Consider the following 13005-nt stretch of genomic DNA (forward strand, 5'->3'; position numbering starts at 1 on the left):
AGATGAGGGTAAAGAATTGTTCTCCAAAAAATATGGAGGCACTACTGCCAGGAGAAATGAATGCAAGTCAAACAAAAATTGCAGACGCTGTGGCACTATCTTTTATGGATGCCATGCTTCCCTCCTCTGGGTATGAGCTTGTCCTCAGGCCTGCTGGAAGCTCAACCTCCTGCTATTTTTCTGCCTTTACTACAGTTAACTATTTGTATCATGATAAATTATGATACTCCCAGGAGCTAAAAAACTTTACTATCTTGGTAGAAAGCAAGGAAATGTCACCCAGAGATCTAAGCCTTCTGGAAAACATGCTTTTGTAATGATACAAATGATTTGACTTTTCTAGTCCACAAAGAAACAATAGGAAGTCTGTTGTCTTCTCAATTTCAGAGGACACCAGGGCATTTGTGTTTTCATGGCCACTACTTGCTCTGTATCCATAAGTTTGCAGTTCTCCATCAGCCCCTCATTTCACCTTCTGAGACTGATGCCCCACTCTCCACCACTTCGGAATATATTAGAATCTCCCCATCTCCTTTCATTCCTCAAGCACTTTCAAGGCTATTAGAGTAAAAAAATTTCTGAAGATCTGGGATAATATTAGAGAATAATAATGGTTTATGCAACATAATAAATAGATCAGGATTCTTTTGGTTAAGAGTGATGAAAATCCAACTGAAACTTGGCTTAGCCAAACAAGAAATGTGTGGGTTCATGCAATTAGGAAGAGCCAGGGTGGGTCTTAATTAAAACACAGCAGTATCATAGACTTAAGCAATATCAGGAGTCTTACTCTCCACCTCTGCCCTTTGCTAGTCTATGAATTTCGTTAAATGCTGATTTCATCATCTCCTGTACTCACTCCATATAGATGCAGAGATAATGGCTGCTAACACCCTAGGCATGTGTCCTTACAGCCAGGGGCCAAAAAGAAAAGGGTTGGGAGTGAGAAGGGAATCCTGAAGCCCAGCCAAACACCCCTCCAATTAATATGCAATTGCAATCCCCAGACACGGGAAATAGAATGGCTTTTTAAGTGATTGTCTTATAACCCCCAAAATATTAAATTTAAGCTTAGATATGAGGACTAAATCACATCTATATTATTATTTTGGGGTAAAAAGTCTATAATTTTCATTTAAACTATTTGTCACGTTTTAAGAAAAGAGTATATTAAAGAAAATAATGCTTATGATTTCCATTTGAAATTTTTGAGTGTTGATGTAAACTTAGAATTTTAAGTTGAAAGGATAAGAATTTTATTAAGACTATTATTGCATTTTGAGAAGTTATCATTTGCCATATTTATAGGTTTAAATAGACATATACTTGGAAAGGGTTTGTTTGTTAAAAACAGGTTTTGTTTGTTAAACTTAAATGCTTAAAAGGAAAATTTAAGTATATTAGATTTATCTATTCATTAATTCATTCACTCAACAAAACTTAACTGTGTGCCAACCTCCCATGTGTTTATTTTTAAGAAATTGATTTGATTCACCTGTATGGTTAATTGATTGTCTGTCCCTTGCCAACTGAAGGCAGAAACATCAACTTTTCACAATTGTTTCCTTGGCCTAGTCCAATGCCAACCCCCAGAGCAAGCCCTCAGGAAATATTTATTAAATGAATGAATAAACCGTGTCAGGCTCACAACACAATGGGCTTTTGAAAACTACACCTCTTTTCTCCCTGTTACTTTTGGAATATTTTAAAAATATATTTTTATTGATTTCAGAGAGGAATGGAGAGGGAGAAATAGAAACATCAATGATGCTGTCATTCATCAGCTGCCTCCTGCACGCTCCCCACTGTGGAGCAAGCCGCAACCCAGGCATGTGCCCTGACTGTGACCTTCTGGTTCATAGGTTGACACTCAATTACCCAGCCACGCTGCCTGGGCTGATTTTGGAATTTAAGGGCCATCCATTTCTATTCTAGTATTGGGCACACCTAGATGGGCCCAGTTCACCACCATCCTCCACTTCTTTCTTTGCAACAGCTGAATGAGGTTCATTCACCTTTTGCCTACTAGGGGGGCAATTTGTTCCCTCAGCCAAGGGTACAAGAATCATAGGGTATGTGAGGGGAAACCTGAGTCCTGTGTGCAGCTGGGACATGATGTTTGTGAAAGAAAATGAGATTGAAATGGTAGGCTGTGACCAAAGCATTTTGGGCCTTGGATGTCTGATTAACAAGTTACAAGAGTACACTTTGAGGTTTAAAGTCTAAGCAAAAAGGAGCCATTGCCACAATTTATACAATGCTTTAGAAAGATAAATCGGATTGTCATTTGGAGAAAAAAAATTGCAACAGTGCACCATTTAGTAATTAGGAATATGGGTTTTGAAGTCAGGTTGCTCAGATTTCACAATAATTCTCTGCAATTTACTAGCCATGTGACGTTTTAAAAAAATACTTCACCTCTCTGAACTTGAGTTGCATTACCTATAAATGGGGCAAGTGATACTTACCTCAGAGTTCATAGGGATTAAATGTGATGATAATTAAAATGTTTGGTAGAGTCACATTATGATTAAAAGGATGCATAAACAAAAACAAAATGTACACAAGTAAAAATAAGAATTTGTGTGGGAGAAGCTAAAGCCAGATGAAACAGAGAGGTACAATGAAGAAGTAGTGACCCAGAAGCCTATGGGAGGAGGAAAGGTGAGTTGAAGAGGGTGTTTGCAATTATTTCAAGTGCAGCTGCATGAACACTGGACTGATTCAGCACCTTCTGTGCTGCTTCGACATTCTGGCATACCACTGTGCCAGGATCTCCCAAATTTCACGGAAGTGTTCTTTGTAGATAAGGTCTCCCAGCCTGCCTAGGAGCAGAGACTGTTTCCTAGTAATTTCTTCAGCTCTGGTGTGGAACATATTCCCAGGTCCCATACAGTCTTTTAGTAGATGTTGGCTGATGGTGAATAGCTCATAGCTTTTCAAATGATTTTTCCCCTGAAGAATAACTTCTTTACTCTCATCCCTCTAGAGATCGGGATAAAAGACTTGCACTACATGTAGTGACAGGAAAAACACAGGAAGGTTAACTGTTAAAAAGAAAGCTTGCTGAATTTCCTAAGTTTCATTCTTGATCTTTCTCTTTCTGATAACATAACCTTGATCTTGTGCGGTATAGTCCAAATTAAAAAAATGAAAAGCAAAGGCTTTGTTCCTTAATGCTTGCTCAGAGCTCATGTTTATAAAAGCCTCCCATGCAATTTATTTTCTTCTTTTTCTTTTGCCTAATCTGCCTTGTGTCTGGGTTTAAAACTGCAATTCTCTATACATACACCTATGTACAATATCGTTTACAGGATGTCCTAATGTAACATGGAAAAACTTAGGATGCTTTAAAAGTGAACTTCAGGAATATCACATGCTGAGAAATCAGCCTTTGCAATTTCAACTGTAGCTGGGAAGAAAGGAAGGAAAAGAGGCCTCCAAATAACCAAATAATAACAGCTAATCTTTGTGGGGTTTTTGCTGTATTCCAGGCACTGTTCTAAGTGGATTACAAACATCAACCACAAAAAACAAATGAGAGCAAGAATGTAAAAATTATGGAATCCTTGTACACTGTTGGTGAGACTATAAAATGGTGTAGATGCTATGGAAAAATTAAAGGTAGCAACCCCACTCTGGGGCATACATCCAAAAGAATGGAAAGCTGGATCTAGAAGAGATATTTGCTCATATGCATTGAAGCATTATTCACAATAGTCAAGAGGTGGAAGAGCAACCCAAATGTCCATCCATTAATGAGTAGACAAAATGTGGAATATACATACAATGGAGTATTATTCAGTCTTAAAGACAGGAAATTCTTACACATGCTACAATATGAATGAACCTTGAAGACATGATGTTAAGTGAAAGAAGCAAAACAGCAAAGGCAAATATTGTATGATTCCACTTACATGAGATACCTAGAGACATAAAGTAGAATGGGGCTAGGGGGTGGAGGAGGGGAGCAGAATGGGAGTTGCCCTTTAGTGGGTACAGAATTTCAATTTGGGAAGATGAAAAAGTTCTGGAGGTGGCTGGTGATGGGGTTGTACAACAATGTAAACACAGGTGGGGCAAAGTAGATTTACAGTTGCATGGATAATAATATAATAAATAATAATACAAGAATAACCTTTGTGTTTCACGTCCTCACGACTGTAATCCTACGTTTGCCCCACCCTGTATACTTAATGCTACTGAACTGTACTCTTGAGAATGACTAAAGTGGTACATTATATGTTACTTATATTTTACCACAATTTTTAAAAAATCATGTAAAACATCATTTATGTGCACTCAAGACTTTTTACTGGTGGAGCTACCAGGCTTCCTTTTTGATACCTGTGCTAACAAAGTCTACATATATCTAAAAAGAAATAAAAAATAAACAAATGAGGTAGTTTGGTAAATTAAAAGATGGCTACAAATTCTTTGCCACTCCTTCACCAAGAGGTGAAGCCTTCTCCTTCTCCCCTTGTCTCTAGGCTGGCTTCGTGGCTTCCCGGCCCAGAGAATGGGACAGAAGTAGGTTCTGGGACTTCGGAGGCTGGACCATAAGCCTTGTCCTGTAGCTTCCCCCTGCTCCTGAGTGCTTCCCACCCAACCTGAGCGCTGGTCGGTGACAAACCCAAACCAAGGGAGAGGTCGCCTGGAGGCATTTGGATGCGTAGCTCTAGCTGAGCCCCTATGGGCGCTTCCAGCCTGAGTTGCCAACAACGCAACACCCACTTGTGCCTGAAGTTAGCTACAGTCTCGGCTGACCTCTGACCGCAGATGGATGAGACTCAGACTAAAACTGCCCAGCTGAGCCCAGTCAACCCACAGAATCACGGCAGAATCATAATACATTGTGTTAGCCATTAAATTCTGCAGTGGTTGGTTAAGTAGGTACCATAAAGATGTCCATTTTCACCTCACACACCTGAGGCTTACAGGTGAAGCGCTGGATTGTGGTCTCTCTGCAGTGAGGGGAGGAAGTCTCCCTTTACCCACCTCTGTCCTGCCCTAAATCCTGCATTGCACAGCCGACCACGGACTTCAGGTTCTCAGTCCAAACGGCTGGCTGCAACCGCCAGAGCCCTGGATATTTGCCCAGCGTGGGACTGCAGGCGCGGCCACACTGTCACGTGACGTGTGTGTGTGTGTGTGTGTGTGTGTGTGTGTGTGTGTGTGTGTGTGTGTGTGTGTGTGTGTGTGTGTGTGTGTGTGTGTGTGTGTGTGTGTGTGTGTGTGTGTGTGTGTGTGTGTGTGTGTCTGTCTGTCTGTCCCCGGCTGGGAGGCCACTCTCAACATGGCTTCGGCGCGCAGACGCCTGTATCCCACACCCAACATGGACGCCGGCGCGCGCCCAGCCAGGATGACCACATTCCGGAAGTGCCCTAGCGGCGGCGGAAGCGGAAGTACCGCGTCGGTGGGGGCCGCGGGAAGCCTCGGTCGCAATTTTCCCTCCCTCTCGACTACAATAACAGACGGAGGGCCGGCGTAGGTAGGCGGCGGCCGGGGGCCCGCGGGCGGGAGGCGGACCGCAGAGCCGGGGCGCGAACGGCGGGATGGGGACGGCCGGACGGCGGCTCCCGGGCTCCCGACCTCCTGGGTGTCGGTCTCGGGCCCCTTTCGGGCCTATCGCTCCCGGGAGAGCAGGGGTTGGGCTTGTGGTTCTCGGCCTCCTAGGCCCTGTTTGTGGGGTTTGCCTCCTCGCTTGAACCTGGCCCAAGGTACCAGCATTCAGAACACGCTCTTTCTTGAACAAAATAGGGGTGGTTTGGCCTAGACAAGTAGGGGCACCCTACTTGTTTCATTCTGGGCATCACGAATTCCAGGATGTTAATATTTAGTCAGTGGTTAAGCCAGGGAATTGAAGAAGGCCCGTAGTCCGCGTACGGAGGGGATGACCCTGAGCAGGACCCACAGAAGACATCCTTGAGTGGCCGCCAGCCCGGGGGTCCGGAGCCCCGAGTTCTAGTCTTACTTCTTCCACCGACTCCCTATGTGACTGCCCAGGTCCACGAGCCTTTCTGTGGCACAGTTTGCTCATCTCTAACATGAATGTGTTGGATGCCTCTGATGGCCCTCCTAGCTCAGGAAATCGGATTCTCAACTCTCTTTCAAAGAGTCTTTCCTTGAAGACAGACCTGAAAAGCATGTCTTTCCTGCATCCTGCATAGCCAGGAGGTCACTGATAAGAGATGTCTACCGGGTTTCTTTTCAGACACCAAGCTGGCCAAGGGCAACTGGGCTCTTAGGAAGGTTCCTGTGCTTCCTTTGGGGCTCTCTGCCCTGAAGACTTTGTTTTATAAACCAGTCCCAGCAGTGTAAAACACACCGATGTGAAAAATAGGAGACCTTGTTTATGCGTCCTAAAACTCTCTTAACTTACCGGTTCACTTTGGGCAAATCTCTTCCGTTCTCTGGACTTGAGATTTCTCATCTGGCAAAGGAAAGTGTTGGGTCAAGTCACTGGTTCTTAATTTCCTTTCCCATAACCCCAACACAACTGAAGAATGAATAATGATTCTATAAGGCCATGATTTTTTGGGGGAGGGAAAGGTGGGGTTTGGAGGGTACACATGTAGTCATATAAATTGGAAAATCTGTGCTTGTGATTTTTAACTTGCATTTTTGACAGTTACTGGTTTAGGTGATTCCTAAAGCTCTTTCCCTCTCTTTAAAATATACAGTGTTGTGAATCATCTGTCTGCTTTAGGTGAAAAATGTAGACTTTTGTGTGTGTTTGTTTAAATTACTGTGTGCATGGAGGTATACACTTTAGTAAAAAAAGATTCTAAGGCGTAGAATAGGAGAAAAAGAAAAACTATTTCAGTAAGGTAAAATGTATAGCGAAATAAAGCTGGGCTTGAACTAGAGTTGAAGACCTGGATCCTCGGTTCATTTAGCAGTGATATTTTCTGACTTTATGACGTAGGGCACCCCAACTTAACCTCTTCGGGCCTCACTTTCTTCACCTGGAAAATGAAGGGTTGGACTGGATGATTCTTAACCCTTTTCTTTACTATAATTCTGGTCTTTGGTTTGTGTTTCGTTTTTTATCTAAGCAGCTTGGTGGATGTGGTGTGTGACATTTCTTTAGGAAAGAGGCTATCCTCAGTAGGAGACATTGGAAATCTTTAATGTGAGAAATGGGGCCAGATTAAGTGACATGCATGATTACTTTGACAGGAGTAAGCTGAAGCCCATAGAAACTAAAGAAAGGCATTAGAAGCCTGAAGGGCAGAGAAGTCCTTGACCAGATAGAATGATGACACTGGGAAGTTTTAAATGGGAGAAGGTATTTTTTAAAATATATTTTTATTGATTTCAGAGAGGAAGGGAGAGGGAGAGAGAGAAACATCAATGATGAGAGAGAATCATTGATTGGCTGCCTCCTGCACACCCCACACTGGGGATCGAACCTGTAACCTGGGCATGTGCCCTTGACCAGAATCGAACCTGTGACCCTTCAGTCCGCAGGCCAACGCTGGATCCACTGAGCCAAACCAGCTAGGGCTGGGAGAAGGTATTTTTGATGAGAATAATGCAAAGTAATTTAAGATACAATAATGGAAATGACTGAGTTGTACGACACTGGTGGTAAAATCTATCTCCACTCTGAGACTGTGAGATTCATGGGCAGAAAGTCTGTCACCACCTAGCACTTAGTTGGCAGTAAATAAATAATTGAGTTAAGGGATGGGTCACTTAAAGGATGGATGGATGGATAGATAGATAGTAGCAATCATGAAAAGAAGTTCCTCCAGAGGATTGTTATTAATTAGATATGGGATGAGAAATTATTACAGAATTGTGAACGTTTTATAAAAGAAGTCTCTTAGTTTTCTGGTTAGTTGTAAGGTGTTTAATCTCTGCCCTATAAAGTGTGTAGTAAGAGACAAACACATGTCCTGGAGGGTCTCGTGTGATCTGAGGAAGGGAGTAATTAGAATAATTTAGGGATGGAAGAAGATTTTGACAAGATGGAACAGGTATAGGAAGGGTTTTAGTTGTAACATTTAGAGAGTAAATTTATGTAGTAGGTCTTTATAGATATCAGCAGTTGTGGGAATTGTGCAAAATGTGTTAAAACCTCTATTATGGAAATAGAGGGTTAAAAGGAAAATAACTTGATTTTGTAAGCAAGGAAATGTTGGCTTCCCAACAAGAAGTGGAGAAAGCCTTGAAGGCTAAGGATTAAAAGATTGGGATAAATTTGGGAGCAACCAAAAGGAATTGAATTAGTAAAGGATAGTGTAGTTTTGCTTGGGATGGGAGGAGCTTTGAACGGGCAGGTTGGGAGAAGAGCATGCATGTCTAAGAGAAATTATGTTATGGAAGGACCCTAGTTTAAAGGATACTCACAAATAACACTGGCTTACTACTTAGAGTGTACTTGGGCCTCCAGGACAAAAATGATACTTCCTGTGGCTCAGGTCTGCTAAACAGACAGCTACAGAATGACTATAGGATACCCAGGGCTATTGTAGACTACGGTGTGGGAGCCTAACTTAGATGGAAGGAGAGTTGCGGTCAGCAGTGGTTCTATCACAGCATCCAGAAGCCCATCTCCAAGCACTGGGGCTTATCTCTAGTGCAGGGAGGCAGCCAAGGTGCAGAGGACTGACTTGATGATAGGGTATATAGTGTGGGTTGGGGAGTCTGAATCCAAACCTGAGCTCTGGCCCTTAATATATGCACTTGGGCAAGTGACTTATCCTCTCTGGTACTATTTATCCATCTGAGAATTGAGGATGCCATTCTTGGGTAGGGACCTCTGGGTGAGCTTTGATGTGTCCCTGAAGTCGTATGTATGTAATTCAGCATACATGAGTCTGGGTATGATTTGTTTACCTCTTGGGGAGAAGATGTGCATATTTCATCATAGTCTCAGATGTGTTTGTGGCCCAGAAAAAATTAACAACTCTGTGACTAAGTAGTCTCTGAAGGCCCCTTCCACTTTTAACATTCTAGGATTCTATAAAATTGTCAGAATGACATTTCTTTGAGGTTTAGACTCTAAGCCCCAGAACTTGGTAATCCTAGAAATAAGACCTAGTGCTGCAAGCTGTAGTCCACATATATATACTCACCTCTCCCTAACCTCCCTGACTCCTCTGCAGGCCACCTCCAATGCGTCATCTTTATCTACTGCTGATAACTGGAATTTCTCCCCTTTCCTCTTTCCCTTTTAACCTACTGCTGCTTTAGACTTTTCCTACTTTGTTGAGTTTCTCAAGAGGCAAATGGTGGTATTTTGGAGATAAGGGTAGGAAGAAATGAAGATATAGAAGGGTAGTCATGGCAATTTTCTATTTTCACTTGCTTTTATTCCTCATTCCACTGAAATAAAAGTACATAAGAGAGACTGTGCATGGACAAGAGAGACAACATTGTCACTCGGGAATTTGCATGTCTTGCATGGTATTTTCTTCTCAGGCCTCTTACTCATTGCCTGGGATGAAATGCTTAGCATGGCCTAGCTGTATTTCACGTAAATGAAGATGAATCAACTTTAATTAAAGCAATTTTGGTGTCCATTATAGAGTGAGTGGTGGCAAGGGAAGATCAATGAGTCCTTTAATGTGAGGGAAGATAAATTAGTCTTTAATGGGGAAGCTTTTTACGTCCTGAACATTTTCAGGGGCACCTACTTAGACTGGAGAGGACTGATGGACTTCCCGTTTATAGGTCCTGACCTGTTAAACCCTCTACAAGTCCTTTCCCCACCGAAGGCTTAGAGGAAGGGGGCAGTCACTACTCTACCTACTGCCAGGTAGGTAGCTTACATGACCAGTCTAATTCTAGGCATGATATGGGAAATATACATACAATCTCACCTAAAATTTTGTTAGTCTTGCTAATTTAGGCTCTTTAGTGTAGAGTTAATGCTTACTGTTGGTTAAAGAGATTTTTGTGGGCTTTCTGGAGACCTAACATCTATATGATGTGCATAATGTTATATCTGTGAGTAAATATTTATCTAAGTTCCAAACAAGTGAACTTTTATAAACTCAATGATATTTCAGATGCAGTCAGTTTGGTTTTAAAAATTCAAATGTAGGTTGTACACTGGAGCTATTAAATCAGACTTACACAAAACCACAGCATTGCCAAATATAAAGGGACAATAAAAGGTGGGATTGTAGATGAGGGGGTAAATTATGAAGTGGTGTGGATTTGGCTAAGCAGGATTTTTACTTAAAGGATGAAGAGTCAACATGGTATGAGTAAACAGAATTGTGAAGATTTAAAAAAAATTTTTTTTATTGAGTTTTGAGAGAGAGAAATCACAGTTTGTTGCTTCACTTATTTATGCATTCATTGGTTGCTTCTTTTATGTACTCTGACCTGGAATCTCCACAACCTGGCATATAGGAATGATGCTCTAATCCAGCGGTCGCCAACCTTTCGGACCTCACAGACCACCAGTGGTCCACAGACCACTGGTTGGTGACTGCTGCTCTAACCAACTGAGCTCCTCGGCCAGAGCAGAGTTGTGAAGATTCTTTTAAAGGTGAAGCATTAAAATATGATAGCTAGAGAATTACCCCATGGTTGGATTGCTCTGTACTAGTTAATAGTCTTGTTGAGTCATTTACATGTTGCAGGATTGCTGTTTGTGATGTGTCCTTATTGGAGTAACATGTGATTACATTTTTGCAGGGTTATAGGCTTGCTGCTGAGGTCATTGAGTGCTGTGGTAGCAAATAGGAACATGAAACGGTTCTTAGCAGCCTTGAAGCTACTGGATGCATATGAGTAATGGAAGGACTGATGGATATTCCTACATCAGACATTTGAGAATTTATTATGAGCCAAGGACTTGTTATCACCTAGAGGCAGGAGGTTGAGTTTCTTTTCCTTTTCCTGGCAGAGACATGATGAATAAAACATTACACAAGTTGCTATGGTAGAAGCTCCCAGGGAGAAGTTTTCACAGAGGACTTAACATTTAATCTAGATTTTGAAGGCAGATTAAAGAAAACAAATTAGTGGTTTCTTAGGCCAAAAAATAAGGAAGGGAAGAGAAGGACTTTCTAGTCGGGAGTCAATAGCTTATTAGGGATGAAATATCAATGATGGTTTGAGGGAACCGAGGATGTTGGTGTGGCTGGAGTGAGTGTCCTGAGGAGCAAGTGGTAGGATTGAAAAGTGAGATGGGAAAGGTGGCTTGAGACCACATTGGAAAGATTTTATCCTAGAAACTAGGATTTTTTGCAGGCTGATTCGGTCATTGTGTGTTTTTTAAGAACTACACTTGACCAATCTAAAATTTTCAAACAATGGAGAAGAATATGAAAAGTAAAAGTCTCTTTCCTGCTTTCCTAAACCTCTGTTCTTACTCCCCAGAGGTAACTACTGTTAATATTTTATCATGTATCCTGCCAAAAATGTCCCATGCCAACACAAACATATTTGTCCTTTTTCTTTTATGCAAATTCAACATCTTGCTCTTTTCACTTAGGAAGCAATCAGAGGAATGTTGTACAATGATAACTGTAGCTTCAGTGTGGAGTATGGTATGGTAAGCATTTATTCAGCAAATTACATAGTATAGGCCTACTTTTGGCAGGCTTTATTCCAGGCCCTGGCATTATAGTGATGGATATCATTTAGGAAGCCATTGCTGTAGCCCAGGTGAGGGCTGATAGAGGCCTGAAAGCCCGTGGGATTGGATGCAAGAGCAATGTTACGGTACAGTTGATGAGAATAGCAATCAAGTGACTGGGAAGTGAGAGCTCTTGCCTTATATTTGAAGAAATTGATGCTTGGTGAAATTGAGTAAGTTAGCTAAGAAGCAACAGAGTACAAATTAGAATCCAAGACTTTTGGTTCCTTGGATTTTTGCTTATCTAATAAAGAGGGAATACGCTAATTGACCACCACTCCATCACAAATATGGCTGCACCCACAGCTGAGGCCAAGTTCCCATAAGGAGCCTTAATGAGCATTCAGCAGGGACCTGAGGGTACACCATCCCACGCCCCCGTGTGGCTTGACAGGGGACCTCAGGCTGCACCCTCCACCTGGTAGGGCTTGACAGGGGATCTCAGGTCGTGACCCCCACCCAGCAGGGCTTGACAGGGGACCTCAGGCCACTCCCCACATCCGACAGGGCTTGACAGGGGACCTCAGGCTGCGTCCCCCACCCAGCAGGGCTTGACGGGGGACCTCAAGGTGTGCTTCCCATCCTGATACTGGGCTAGGGTACCTCAGGCTGCTCCCCCTGCCCAAGCGCCAGGCTGGGGGACCTCAGGCTACGCCCCCCACCCGGCAGGGCTTTTCAGGGACCTCAGGCCACGCCCCCCACCCGACGGGGCTTGACAGGGGACCTCAAGGTGCGCTTCCTGTCCTGGTGCTGCTGTTGTGCTAGGGGACCTCAGACTGCTCCCTCCACCCCAGCGCCAGGCTGGGGGACCTCAGACTGCGCCCCCCACCAGGTGGGGCTTGACAGGGGACCTCAGGCCGTGCCTCCCACCCAGCGGGGCTTGACGGGGGACCTCAAGGTTCACCCCCAGTGCTGGGTCGGGGGAACTCAGGCCGTGTCCCAGCCCAGTGGGGCTTGACGGGGGACCTGAGGCTGCACCCCCTTCCCGGTGCTGGGCCGGGGGACCTGAGGCTGCAACCCCCAGCCTGGCAGGGCTTGACGGGGGACCTCAGGCCATGCCCCCCACCCAGCGGGGCTTGGCAGGGGATCTCAGGCCGTGTCCCCCACCTGGTGGGGCTTGACGGAGGACCTCAAGGCACGCCCCCCGCCCCGGTCTGGGCTGGGGGACCTCAGGCCATGCCCCCTGTCCTGGCGCCGGGCCAGGGGACCTGAGGCTCTGCCCCCTGCCTTGCAGGGCTTGACAAGGGTGGGACTAGCCAGGTCTGGATCTAGCCCAATGGGGAGCGGGGGCAGCCGGGTCTGGGTCTCACGTGATTTTGAGGTGCATGTGGGTGGGCGGGGTCTTGACTCTGGGTCCCTTGGTGAGCCCCAGACTCTGACAGGAGGTAGGTTTTCACATA

The 13005-nt window shown here is 44.1% G+C and overlaps 1 protein-coding gene across 5 annotated transcripts in view; it reads left to right on the plus strand.

Annotated features, from left to right (window-relative positions):
* Positions 1-5407: 5407 nt before the first annotated feature.
* The window catches only part of FBXO38 (F-box protein 38), a 55704-nt gene continuing 48106 nt past the window's right edge, over positions 5408-13005 (plus strand). For 3 of the 5 annotated variants that reach the window (XM_079771746.1, XM_079771750.1, XM_079771751.1), the window contains exon 1: positions 5408-5491. The gene's annotated coding sequence lies outside the window, so the exon portion shown is untranslated. Of the gene's footprint in view, positions 5492-9684; positions 9770-11461; positions 11522-13005 lie in introns of those variants that run through there. The other 2 variants (XM_079771747.1, XM_079771748.1) reach the window with 2 other exon arrangements.

Source organism: Cnephaeus nilssonii, assembly GCF_951640355.1.
Source record: "Cnephaeus nilssonii genome assembly, chromosome: 5".
Lineage (NCBI taxonomy): Eukaryota > Metazoa > Chordata > Mammalia > Chiroptera > Vespertilionidae > Cnephaeus > Cnephaeus nilssonii.